The sequence below is a fragment of the Panthera leo genome, chromosome A1 (assembly GCF_018350215.1).
Source record: "Panthera leo isolate Ple1 chromosome A1, P.leo_Ple1_pat1.1, whole genome shotgun sequence".
NCBI classification, from domain to species: Eukaryota; Metazoa; Chordata; class Mammalia; order Carnivora; family Felidae; genus Panthera; species Panthera leo.
The window spans coordinates 120,423,033-120,436,850 of record NC_056679.1 but is presented as its reverse complement, the minus strand read 5'-3'; the positions used below and the strand labels follow the sequence as shown (position 1 = coordinate 120,436,850).

The window sequence follows — 13,818 nt, the reverse complement described above, 5'->3', positions numbered from 1 at the left end:
CCATGCAGAAAAGTGCCCAAAACAGAAAGGTAAAACTTACCAATGTGATATGACGTGCCAATGTAATGTAAAGCACACACCATGTATCCACCACCCAGGTTAAGAAATAAAACGCTAACAGCACTCCATCTGCTCCATGTACTCAACAAGTCAGAAGAAAGACTGATCTTGTTAAGTAGAGGCATGGGAGATGTAAAAGAGACCCCAATCATACTTACAGAGGTGAAAATGACAATGTCTGAGATAAAAATAATCACTAGGTCGGATGAACAGCAGAAGAAACATTGCAGAATAAAAGATTAATGAACTTTCGAAGATGGTGTCTTTAATGAAAATTGATAGAACTACATTCTTGAGAAATATGATGGACATCCTCCAAAAGAAGTAAATGCTGTTCCTGAGGGCTCTGTCATTGCCAGAGGAAACCGTTTCTTTGCAGTAGAAAACACAGATTGAATGTTAATGACTTACAAAGTGAATTGAGACTATTCTTGTTCAGTCCTGGTATCTAATCATAGTGGCTACAAAAATTCTAGAGAGCAGAAGAAAATATTGGCCAAATATTTCTTAGCAACTTCTGATAATCTAGATGATACATAAGTTACGTGGTTTTGGCTACAGAGGAGTGTCCTTCCAAGACACCACTGGCATAGGAGCGTCTGCTCACTCGGTTAACTTCAAAGGAACAGATACAGTAGCAGGAATTGCTCTAATTAAAAATACAGAACAAAAGATCCTGTTCCAGGCTATTCTGTTCCATTGGCACAATACGGTATCACAAGAGCCTGAGGTAAAGACTGCAAAAGAGATGCTTTTGAACATCAAGTAACACAGCTTTCATTACTGCTTGTATCTGTAGTCAGGAATAGCTATAGCATTTATAATGTGTGCGAAAAAATAGGGGATGAAGATCTAAGACTTTTAATAGTAGCAAACTGTACAAAGGCACCACTAATAATTAGACCTGATTCTTGAAATCCTCTTAACACTATAGTAAAGATTTTAGATATTTTAGGTAAGAAATTCCCTATTACTGAGAATTCAAAGGGCTACAAGTTGCTGCCATGCTATCTTAGAGTTAGTCAAGGAAACGGTATACAAATACCTCAGGTGAAACTGTGAAAGGTATAAACCGAAAACAAAACAACAACAAAAAAGGAGTGTTAAAAATATTTCCTTTGGTTCTGGTGGCGCTCTGCTCCAGAGGTTTATAAGGTATCTCTTGAATTTTTCCTTCTTGTACCCCATGGCCTTGGGATTATTGTCTTCAGGAATCCATTTGCTGATCCCAACAAAAGGCCCCGAAAGGGAGGATTATGTTTACATAGGAAAGAGCAGAGAATTTTGTTACACTTGAGAAAAGGACACCTTGAAGAACTCCATCGTGATCTTCTTCTTACTGTCTTCAAGAGTGGGAGGATGACACGACACGAAGCTGTTCATAATTAATGAAGAAAAAATGCAAAACTGAAGAATGAACTGGAAAAGCGCATCACATTAAGCTTTGTTTTATGACTGAGTATGTGAGCATGTTGGGGCGGGGCATACATGCAGACATGTGTGTATATAACATATAATGTTATTTTCACAGATGTATATCTTCATGTTCTGTGATACATTACAGCCCTATTACTTGTTGATTTACGAAAATACTGTTCTTTTCATTTTTTTCCAATGTTTAGGTAATCTCTAATTAGGAAATGCATTTAATCAGGTAAAAGATTAATGGTGAAGTAAGCTTTTTAGGGCCTTATGCCAATAGATAGTAATTCAATCTGGTACTGATCTTCTCACAAATAACAGAACTAAGAAACTTTTATATATAACTGGGGATCACATGAAACCGATTTAATAAAATTACCAGTTTTTAATGTTTATATTTAACTTGTATTTTTATGTAAACAAGATTGTGTAAGGTATATTTAAAGCCTTAATGATTTCAGATTCTTTCCAACTCTTCGTGATTTTTGAGCACAGACTTTTAAAAACATATCTGAAAATAAAAGACACTGCCTTTTTTTTTTCATTAAGCATTAAATAAAATACGGCCTTAACAAAGTTGTTTGTGTTATTAGTTTGAAAATTATGCCAGGACAACACCTGGAGAAAATCAGTTTGCAAACCTACAATACGTGGGAAATGTGGGGTAAGGAATTAGTGGGAAAACTCATGAAGTCCAACTTACGTAGCATTTAGTTACACTTGAGCTGGTGAAAATGCTTCATGAAAATGTCTTCATCACCCCTGAGGAGAAGCCAGTGGTATGCTAGAGTCAGCTCCCACCCTATGCGTCTCTCCCAGCTCCCAGTGACATGAGTGTTCTGGCTTGAAATCAGCCATGACTGGATCATTACACCACGCAAACGAGCTAATGCCATGGATTAGGGCTTTTTTCTCTTTTGAAAAGTCAATAATTAAACATCTGGAGGAGGAAGAGCCTACACACTATGCACTGTGGGTAGCAAAATGGAAGGCGCCTTAGGTATGGTTCCCAGAGAGACAGAATCTAAGATGAAAACTTATGCGTAGGAAGTTGTCTGAGCTATGTCTTTTATTTTCTGTATTCTGAGGCTTTGGCATTTGGAGACTTGCCAACACTAAAGGAGCTGCCCAATTTCTAGGGAAGTATACAACCTGACTACAAGTGTGTTTTTTGTTTTTTATTTATTTTTTGTATTTTTTTCAATTTTATTTAAATCCAGGTTAGCTGACACATAGTGTAATAATAGTTTCAGGAGTATAATTTAGTGATTCATCACTTATGTATGACACCCAGTGCTCATCCCAACAAGTGCCCTCCTTAAAGTGCGTCACCCTTTTAGCCCATCCCTCCACCAGGCACCTCCCTAGCAATCCTCAGTTTGTTCTCTGTATTTAAGTGTGGTTTTCAATTTTTAGTTTTTTTGACATCTATTTTTGACAGAGAGAGAGAGAGACAGAGAGTGAATGGGGGAGGAAAAGAGAGAGAGGGAGACACAGAATCAGAAGCAGTCTCCAGGCTCTGAGCTGTGAGCACAGAGCCCAAAGCAGGGCTCGAACCCATGAGGCACTAAGTCATGACCTGAGCTGAAGTTGGATGCTAAACCAACTGAGCCAACCAGGTGCCCCTTAAGTGTGCTTTTTAAATGCAAACCCAACAATCCAGAACCCACATCCCCAATCACCTGCTCTCACCACTCCAGTGCCAGGTACCAGGCTACTAAGGGCAACCTCCATGCCCCAGATTCTACAGACATTTTCACAAAATTTGCTACATTTGTTCTTTCCCTTGAAAATCCTAGTAATGATTACTGCTTGCAGTATCTCACCCTCCCATTGCCTCCGGACTGACCTTAGTGTTTCTGTATGTTGCTACCATGGTGTAGTGTGCCCCTTCTTCTTGACAACTAACAAACTATTCTTTCAGTGACGACCACCTCTTTCACACCTAAATAATAATAAAACCTATATTTAAAGAGAAATTCTTTGAAGAATGCTCTCAAGAACACACATTTGAGAAAAAAAAATAGGGTTGGGAAGAATGGATTTTACCTAGGATTTAGTCCCAAGAAAAGCCTCATTCAATCCTACAGAAATGAGATGGCCCTTCTAAGTCATTCCCATTGAAGTAAAGGACCTGGCTTTCATATGCCTACACTGATCAGGGTAGGGTGCGTCCAGACTGTAGAAAGAGGACTTGACCTTGGGCTCTAAAGAAATTCTTTGGCTGAGAACATCACCCAGAGAGGAACTCTCCTAAGTGTTATGAGCCACCAATATTTCAGCATCTGGAGAAAGCTCTTGAGTTCTCACAGAGGCTGGGGAGGTGCACCTCTGCACATAGCATGTAACATGGAGATAAAATCAACCGCCAAGTGCTAGCTTTTAAGATTCATGAGCTTTCTGATGCAGTCAACATCAGTGAGGAGAATAAATGCTGTAGTTGAAATGGTGCTAAAAGTTCATGCCAAATGCAAAGTCAGATATGTGCCTTCAACCCTGGCCAAAAAAAACCAAAAAACAAAAAACAATAAATGTAAAATAAATTAGCCATTTAAAACTTTACAAAACCCAACATACTGTGAAGATTTATCAGCTGGACCATGAAAAAAATTGACTGTCTTCAACAAAGCAATTAAAAATGAAGATCTGTGCACCTGAAGTCCAAATAAAATAAGCTTTAAGAGTAGAAGAAATGTAGAAATAAAAGTTTGTTGGATTTCTCCCTCTCTCTCTCTCTCCCTCTTTCCCCCCTCCCACCTAATTTGACTTTTGAATTTCTTATTTTGTAAAGTTGATGACTGACTAAACAGGATAGAGCGATTGACAATGGCTGATTAAGATCCTCATCCCCCAAGAACATACCCCACAAGGGCATAAAGACAGTGTGGATTCTGAGAAGCAGCAGGGTGATTCTAAGGAAATTTCCTGTCTGTCATTGGCTGTTTTCTCTCTAGCAATTAGGGAATAAAGGATGTGCAAACCACACTTACCACTATTTTTTTATTCTAATAAGCCATGACAGAAACAAAAAATAAAAAAAAATTAAACAGATACCATGGTTGAACACAAAGTCCTATAGATTATTCTGTAAATTAGAAAGGAAACAAACAAAAAAGAATGTGTTTTATTCAAAGATACTGAGTAAATTTACACCAGAAAAGAAAATACCTAGAGATTGCATAAGAATTCTTAGAAACAAATGTAGATGAGGAGAGAGAGCCAGTCAAGAGAGTAGCACAAAGGCAGGACCACACTTCATCATGACTAGTTGAATATATGGAGATTTCTCCAAGGACACATCTTCTTTAAAACATGTTGCCTTAGTGCAGTGGTTTACTTGCTTCTTGATGCTTTCCTTCCATTCTATTTCAGATATGAATATAGCTGCAGATCCCTCACTTGATTCTATATAATCTAGCACAGGGGCACCTGGGTGACTCAGTTGGTTAAGCATCTGACTTTGGCTCAGGTCATGATCTTGTGGACCATGAGTTCAAGCCCTGCAACAGACTTTGTGTTGACAGCTCAGAGCCTAGAGCCTGCTTCAGATTCTGTGTCTCCCTCTCTCTTTTCCTCTCTTGTCCTCGCATTCTGTCTCACTTCTCTCTCTCTCTCAAAAATAAATTAAAAAAAAAACTTTATACAATCTAGCACAGATTTATTGTTCTGGTTCTGTGCTTGATGAAGATACAAGGTTAACAACAGCTAACGTATTTTAAGCATATACTATGGACTACACTCTACATAAATCTCTTTAAACTCTCACAAAAGTCCTTTGGTATGAGATTATAATTTCCATTTATGGATGAAAAAGCTAACACTCAAATAAAAAGCAAATTAAATAATTTGCTTAGGGATATGATCTTGTAAGCTACTAACAAAGAACAGAACTGTGGTCAATCTAAACTTTAGAACTTTAAACCTAGTTTAAATCTAGTCTCTAGTTTCTATAAGAGATTCACTATTACTAATAGGATTCTAGAAGGAAAGAGAAATTGATTTTATCCTTGACAAAACGAGTTGAAATGAGGTAGTTAAAAAATGGTAGCTATGGAGGGAAAAATGTTCACACAAACACAGAGATTTCACAATATTGTAGGACATCTTTGAAGATCACAAGTTGGTATTGTATCAGCAATCACCAGAAGATAACATTGAGACAAATTATAGAAACTCTAGATATTTATCTTCCCCTTTGTTTATTTACTAAATTTTATAACCAGAGAAAAGTCTTGGTTCACAGTCCTTAAGAATATCCCTAAGAGAAGATGTACATTAAAGGAGATAAGAAATAAATTACTGCCTTAAAAAGTACTGATTCTTAGTCTCATCTCTGCTTCTCTGAATCTCTGTATGTACTCTTAGGCCTTCCAGGACCAGGAAGCATTCCCCTTCTCAGTGCAGCCAATCTATGTCTTCATTTCCTACCAGACCATTCAATGGATAAAAAGACTGGAGGCCATATTGAATGGGTGTCTCTAGCTAGCCTGAGTCATATAAACAGACTTATGACCAGGATCAGGAAGTAGATCCATATGTCACCCTGCTAATGCAATCTAATTTCTGATTTCCTTTCTTGGTTGAATTCTAGGGGTTACATATCCTTAACACAGAAGACCATGTACCAGAGAAAGAGAAGAAAGAACATTTGAGGTAGCCCAAATTCCAAAGTAGGAAGCAGCACAATGACTTTTACTCCGTACAACATGTCTGCTACACTTTATCGCCTCAGAAATAAAAACAACCAAAAAATTAACTCCCCTCTTTATAGAGTTAAAATGGTTACATTTGTTTTCAACAAATTCATAAAACAGCAATTTTGAGAAGCAGAGCAGACATTTTTTGGTTGCTTCTCTAGCGTTTCTCTCCTTCCCTGATGACAGCACTAGTTTTTTGTTTGTTTTTGGTTGTGATTTTTTTGGTAGCCTACTGTTTTTCTGTTCTCAGCTATGGGGCTGGAATGGGACTCATAACATCCTTAAGGCAATTATCCTATGGCAATGCCCTAGTCACAGGAATTATTTAATGGATGAGTGTGGAACATGCTCAAAACAAATTATAACCAGAGAAACGTTTAGTAACTCCTAAAAGGAAACAAAGGGGAATCTCTTCATATTGGTCTTAGCAATGATTTTTTGGTTAAGACACCAAAAGTACAAGCACCATGAGCAAAAAAAAAAAAAAAAAAAAAAGTGGGAATACATCAAACTAAAACGCTTCTACACAGAAGAAACAATCAACAGAATTAAAATGCAACCAACCTATAGACTAGGTGAAAATATTTCAAGTCATAGATCTCATAAGGGGTTAATATCCAAAATACAGAAGAAACTCGTATAACTCAAGAGCAATAAAACAAATTGCCTGATTAAAAAGTGGTCAAAGGCTCTGAATAGACACTTTTCCAAAGAAGATATAGGAATGGTCAACAGACACATGAAAGGTGCTCTACATCACTAATTATCAGGGAAATGCAAATCAAAACACAATGAGATACCATCTCACACCTGTGAGAATGACTATTCTCAAAAAGATAAGAGATAACAAGTATTGTCAAGGAGGTGGAAGAAAGGTTTCCCTTGTGTGCTGTTGATGGGAATGTATATTGTTACAGCCATTATGGAAAATAGTAAAGAAGCTCCTCAAAAAACTAAAAGGAGAACTACAAAAATAAGTAAATAAATAAGAACTACCATATAATGTAGAAATTCCACTTCTAAATATATCTTCAAAGGAATTGAAATCACTATCTCAAAGAGATATCTGCACCTTCATGCTCACAGCAACATAATTTATAATTGCAAGACAGAGAAACAACCAAAGTGTCTCTAGATGGATAAACAGATAAGAAAGATGTGGGCATATATGTGTACACACACACACACACACACACACACACACACACACACACACACACACACAGATACACACATACATACAATATACATGGGATAGTTATTATTCAGCATAAAAAAGAAGGAATTCCTGCTATTTGTGACAACATGGATAAACCTGGAGGGCACTATGTTGAGTAAAGTAAGTCAAAGACAAATACTGTATGATCTCACTTAAGTGTGGAATCTTAAAAACAAAAAAACAAAAAACAGAACTTCTAGAGACAGAGTAAACTGCTGTTTGCCAGGGGTGGGGAAGGGAGGAAGTAGGAATAGGTGAAATGGGTGAATGTGGTTAAAGAACACAACATTCAGTCATAAGATGAATCAGTTGTGGGGGTTTAAAGTGCAACATGGTGACTATACTTAACAATACTGTATTGTGTATTTCAAAGTTGCTAAGAGAGTAGATCTTAAAAGTTCTCAACACACACAAAAACACACGCACACAGCAATTATGTGAGATAATGGATGTGATAACTAACCTTACTGTAATTATTCCACTATATATATATAAAATCAAATCATGATGGTGCACACCTTAAATTTTGTATGTCAAATTTGTACAAAATTTGTACAAGTTTGTACGTCAAATTTATCTCAGTAAGGCTGAAAATAATAAAATTTTAAAAGAAACATTGAAAATCCTGGGAGAGCAAAATTTCTTCTTCCTAAAAGGGAATCTTGCATTTTTTCTTCAGGGCTTTGTAGAAGGATGATAGGAGGTTTAAACGGCTGTAGTCCTTTTCTTACCATGAGGAGAAAACCATATTCGAGGAACTATAGTTGAGATATCTGGAAAAGTTTGAGTTCAGAATCACGCAATACCTTAAACCAGTTTGCAGGTTCTTCTGTTAGGCGAGCCAATGAATACTTTTTCAAAAGCTGGCTGAGGACATTTTTCTGTCTTTTCCCACAAGAAATGACTGTGGCAGGCTGCGTCCTGGTCTACCCCATTCAGCTGTTCCCAGACCTGTCTGTAGTCTGCTACAATGTAACTGGACTTGTGTAATGCACAAAAACATGTCAGAAATGAACCTGTGACACTAAGAAATATTACCAAGATCCCAGATAAAAGATGTAGTTAATATCATGTGAAAGGTGAGTTTCAAAAGCTGAATTTGCCAGATGGTACAAGAAGGTTTGGGAAGTCTCTCTTAGAGCTTAACTTTGACCTGGCAGGATTTGACCCTAGACAGAGAGAATAACAAAAGCATCTCCCATAAAGAACTGGTAAACTCCAAACACCTTGGTTCCTACCTGTCCTGATGTTCTAAACTATGCTCTAGTGATAATATATAAATTAAGTTATCACAACGAAGCATATGTTCTATTTGATTTGTGAATCAGAAGTGTCATTTGTGCCAAGGCTATAAACCAGTCAACTGTGAGATGCATTCAAGTGATTCAGGATAGAGAGGTCCAAGATGAATACATATATATATATATTATAAACATGTGTACTGATTTCTAACTGGGACACCTTAAGGTCAACTCAGGGCATAAAGAAATGGAACTGCCACACAAGGTAAATCCATACGAGAATCAGCTCAACTATTTTTTTTTTAATCTTAACTCCTTTGGCATTAAGCAGATGCAGTCTATGCTTCTCTGCCATGCTAACTCTTCTAGTGAGCATGTGCCTCTCTTTTCACATGTCACAGGAAAGGAAGATTTGAGGAGACTTTTTCCTATCAATTCCTCCCACGGCAGCTTGCTTGCTCTCTGCTTTATCATTAATTTCCATGAACCGACCTAATGCCTTCTCGCCTTTCCTTTTCACTTCTCACTCTTATGTAGTCTGTTGCTTCCTCTTGGTTCCAGAGCGCATTAGGTTTCTTGTATTTCCTGGACTATTCCCTGTATTCTATACTTTGTTAAATCTTCCTCTTGCTTTGGTCTCCGCTAAAATGACCCTTCCTCAGCTAAATCAGGTGTCCCTGCTCTAATCAATCATTGCACCCTATACTTTTTGTTCAGAGTCTCTATCATATTTTGTATTTACATGTATAATAATGTGATTGTTTGACACCTTCCATAGCACACTAAACTAATCTTATCAAGGGCAAAGACTTGATTTATATGTTTACTGCTATGTCTCTGAAGCGTAGCACAGTGCTTGGTGCTAAGTAGACATTGAGTAAATGGTTTGTATGTTTGTTTTTAAATGTATATGTATGCATGTATGTATGTATTTATTTACCTTTGAGAGAGAGAGAGAGAGAGAGAGAGAGAGAGAGCACGAGCATGTGAGCAGGGGAGGGGCAGAGAGAGGGAGAGAGAGATTCCCAAACAGGCTTTACACTGTCACTGCAGAGCCTGACGCAGGCGTTGAACTCATGAACTGTGAGATCGTGATCTGAGCCTAAGTGAAGAGCCAGGTGCTCAACCCACTGAGACACCTAGGTGCCCAATAAGTGCTTTTTTTGTTTTTCACTGAAATAATTACACATTTCTTATTCAGTCCTCTAGGAAAAGGCTGGATTAACAATCGTGTGAATATGAACTGCAGCTTTAAGAGCAATTAAGTGCATTCTTTCCACAGCCACTCTGAGCACACACAGCAACACCACTTGCATTTTTCCTACGTGCATTCTGGCCACGTGACTCGCAAAGCTTTCAGAGGGGCCACTGGGACAGAATGGGAGGATCGACCCACCCAGGAGCTCTGCCCTTGGCCTCTTCACTGTTGCTTTCTGAACCTGACTTGTGTGCGCAGGGTAAATTAATTATTCTCTTCCGGTCTGAGTGCTTTTGAGAAAGAACAGCTGCAAAGCCTGATGAGTCCTGAAAGATCAAAACAAGCCTAGATACTGTCATCGGCTTGTCATCCCCATTGCAGAGCTCCCTAAATGTTGGCAGCTTTGGCATTTGATTACTCTCAGCACAGCCCCCGAGGAGGCATTATCTCAGATGTTCTTTTAAAAACAAATTCTTTGTATAAAATTTGTTGGCTTCAGTCCCTCCCTTCCTTTCCTTTTGCTTGTGAATCAATCCAGTCAGACTGGCCAATACCCCCTCCACTGTCCTGGTCAAACAACACCATCCTGAGAATGATGCTCAAATACTATTACTGTATTTTCCCTCTTTCTTCCGTCTGGAGCAATAAATCACCCATTCATCCCAGGTGATTTGCACAGACAATTCCCTTAAAGCAGTATCTCGTGATTTAACAGGCATAATGTTTCTTCAACAGACCATTTCTAACCATTCTTTCTGCATTCTAGTGATACATTTTTTTATTCTTATTTTCAAATCACCTAATGGCCAAGTGGATAAAGTTCTTGGGGAATATGGTCTATGACTTCATGATGTGGGTATTTTCCCTAGTCTGCCATTTCCAGGAAGAGTATTTTTTTTATTTTTTATTTTTTTTTACAAATACAATAGCTAGGGGCACCTGGGTGGCTCAGTCGGTTGGTCGTCCGACTTCAACTCAGGTCATGATCTCACAGTTCGTGAGTTCGAGCCCCACGTTGGGCTCTGTGCTGACAGCTCAGAGCCTGGAGCCTGCTTCGATTCTGTGTCTCCCTCTCTCTCTGCCCCTCCCCACTCATGCTCTGTCTCTCTACAGCTCTCAAAAATGAATAAACGTTAAAAAAAATTTACAAATACAATAGCTATACTGGACTTGAACAAACACTGTTGGTTGAGTTGCAATCTGCCAAACCAGATGACCTATTGTTTTAGAAAAAAACCACTGGCTGTTCTCATCTATTTGCCTTTTAATTATCTGTTATCTGTTAAATGAAATTTGACTTTAGATCAAAAGAGAGGCTTACATGGATTTGTCCTGGAATCTCAGCTCTTTTTAAAAAATCTCACTCTGTCAGTTGACTTTAAGGAAAAGTAATTTCTGCAATTTAGCATGGAGGGGATTTTACATCTGCTTTTCTAATAAGTTATATATAGAGCTTTAAGGGTGCTAGGGAGGCTTTACATAAAGAGTATACTCAATAGGCATGGGAAAATATATTTTGCTGTTTGCTTCATCTTCTGGTTTTATGTTAAAACCTTAATTTAATTTTCCCATTAATATCCAAAGCTTGACTGTGCACAAAATGACACGATATTAAGGGTGGATTTTATGGTATTTAAATTCCATTTTCCCCTCCTCTTTTACCCATTCATATTGAGGGGGAAATTTCAAATTAAGTAAAATATAATGTTTAGGCATAAATGAGGCAGGAGACCAAAACCAAAGCAGTGTCACTTGCTACAAAGAGTCCCATATTCTGTGAGCATACTACAATTTCTCCTCACTGCTTCTGCGGATAAAGCAATTTAGATTTGCCAAGAAAGTTATCATCATATTGCCAAAGTGGGCTTCCAATTCATTACATTTGTGCTGGGAACCCCTTTTACACAAAATCTTAAATCTCATGCTCTGAACTCAAAAATCTTTGTCAGTGTGAAGGTCATTAATTTTTATTAAATGAAAATCTTTTCTTTTAACTTGAAAGAAAATGAGGATTAGTCTCAATAACTTTCATTAAATAAATAGAACAAATTAAAATTTATAACACATCTCTAGATATATCGAAAATAGTCTCATTAGTTGACAAGAAGGGAAGTGTCTCAGTGGGTTATGGTAAAAGATGAACCCAGAATTTAGAAAACAAGATCTGTTTGCTGCTAAGCTACGGTCTGCAGTTAATTTTATTCCACTGTTACATTAGACTTCCATTTTAATGTTATAGTCAGGAGGTAAAGATAACATCAACTTTATAGGCTATAGTTAAAACAACTAATCTTTTGTAACCACATCTATGTTTGTGTAGCTTCTGGCAGCTTAGAATACAAATTTATAAATATCAGCTCTTTCTGCATGATTTATTAGAAATACTATATGCTTTGGACATAAACATGATGGATCACAATTCTATCTGTACCACTTGGTAGTTCTTACTTTCAGAAAATAACTTCAACTCTCTGAGCCTTCATTCTCTTATCTTCAAAGTGGGAATAATTCCAACCTTGCATGTTTGGCCAACGCCCCCTCCCTCCCTTCCGTTTTGTTGATCATGGGACCTAATTTCCATTATAGGACCCAGAGACACTGCCGGTTCAGCTTCTTTTCCTAGGGCTTTAAATGTGGACTCTAAAGTTTGGTCCCGCCCCTTCTTATTCTCTACTCTTTTCCTAGGTGTTACCACTAATGACCTTGACCTCATTCCAAAGGAGATTTCTCAAACAGATGTTTTCAGCACAATCCCCTCCTCTGGGTTGCATTACATCTATCCAGCTTCCTATCCAACATTATCAGTAGGTGTCACACAGCTACTTCCCATTCATCACATCCCAACATGGCTTCATGATCTTCCCCACAAAATTGATTCTTCTCCTTTCCTGTCTCGTGAGTACCACTCCATTCTAAACAAAACAAAAAACAAGAGCAAAATCCTACTCTCAATTTGTAATACCACTATTTATGGCTGTCTGGGACCACATGCTGTTAAGTTCTGGGCCCAGATGTACTTCTTACTAGTTAAAGGGATCAATGTATCATGTTTGAAAGCAGAGACTTTGGCATCTGACTCCTTGAGCTTAAATTCCCACTACTTCTTAAGAGATCTGTTAGATTATGAAAATTGGTTAATCTGTTTGAGTTTCAGGTTCTAAGAATATAAAACTGGCAGAGTAGTGTTAGTTTTCTTAAGCTATCATAGTGAGAACTACGTTCATTATTATGAACTAGTTTAATATGAACTAAGTTCATTATTAAAAAGCGTCTTACCTCTGTGCTGAGCATATAATAAGTGCTCAGGTAACACTTATCATTATTAACTTTAAAAGATGCAAGATTAAGTCTGGCCTTTCCATTACAAGCAGTTAAGACTGTGGTAATATTACCTAATCATTTTCTTTTCCTTATTTATAAAATAGAATTAAAAAATAGAATCCACCTAACATCATTCGTTGTGAGAAGGAAATGGCATTGTATTTATACCTCACCTAGTCGACTTCTGCATACATGGCACAGTGTCAACATCTGTTGGTAGAGTCTTCCTCATTTCACTGCTTCAACAAAGCCCAGTTTGTGACTTTAGTGAAAATAATGGAAATGTTACTAAGAGCAATATTAACATTCACAAATTCAGCTGCTACATTTTTTTAAATAAAATATTTGAGAAATTCTGGAGTAAAGACGAAAAAATGGACAGTGAAAATAGATCCAATAAAATATCATACTAATTGATGTTTAAAACATAAGAGGAGGGGCGCCTGGTTGGCACAGTCAGCTGAGCATCTGACTTCGGCTCAGGTCATGATCTCATGATTAATGAGTTTGATCCCCACATAGGGCTCACTGCTGTCAACAAAGAGCCCTTTTTGGATCCTACGTCTTCCTCTCTCTCAGCCCCTACCCTGCTTGCTTGTGCGCGCTCTCTCTCAAAAATAAATAAAAACTAAAAAAAAAATACATGTTTTAAAAGTCAAT

The 13,818-nt window shown here is 37.6% G+C and overlaps 1 pseudogene; it reads left to right on the top strand.

Annotated features, from left to right (window-relative positions):
* The first annotated feature begins 309 nt into the window (after positions 1-309).
* Positions 310-1,515, top strand: LOC122230094 (annotated as a pseudogene).
* The last annotated feature ends 12,303 nt before the right edge of the window (positions 1,516-13,818 follow it).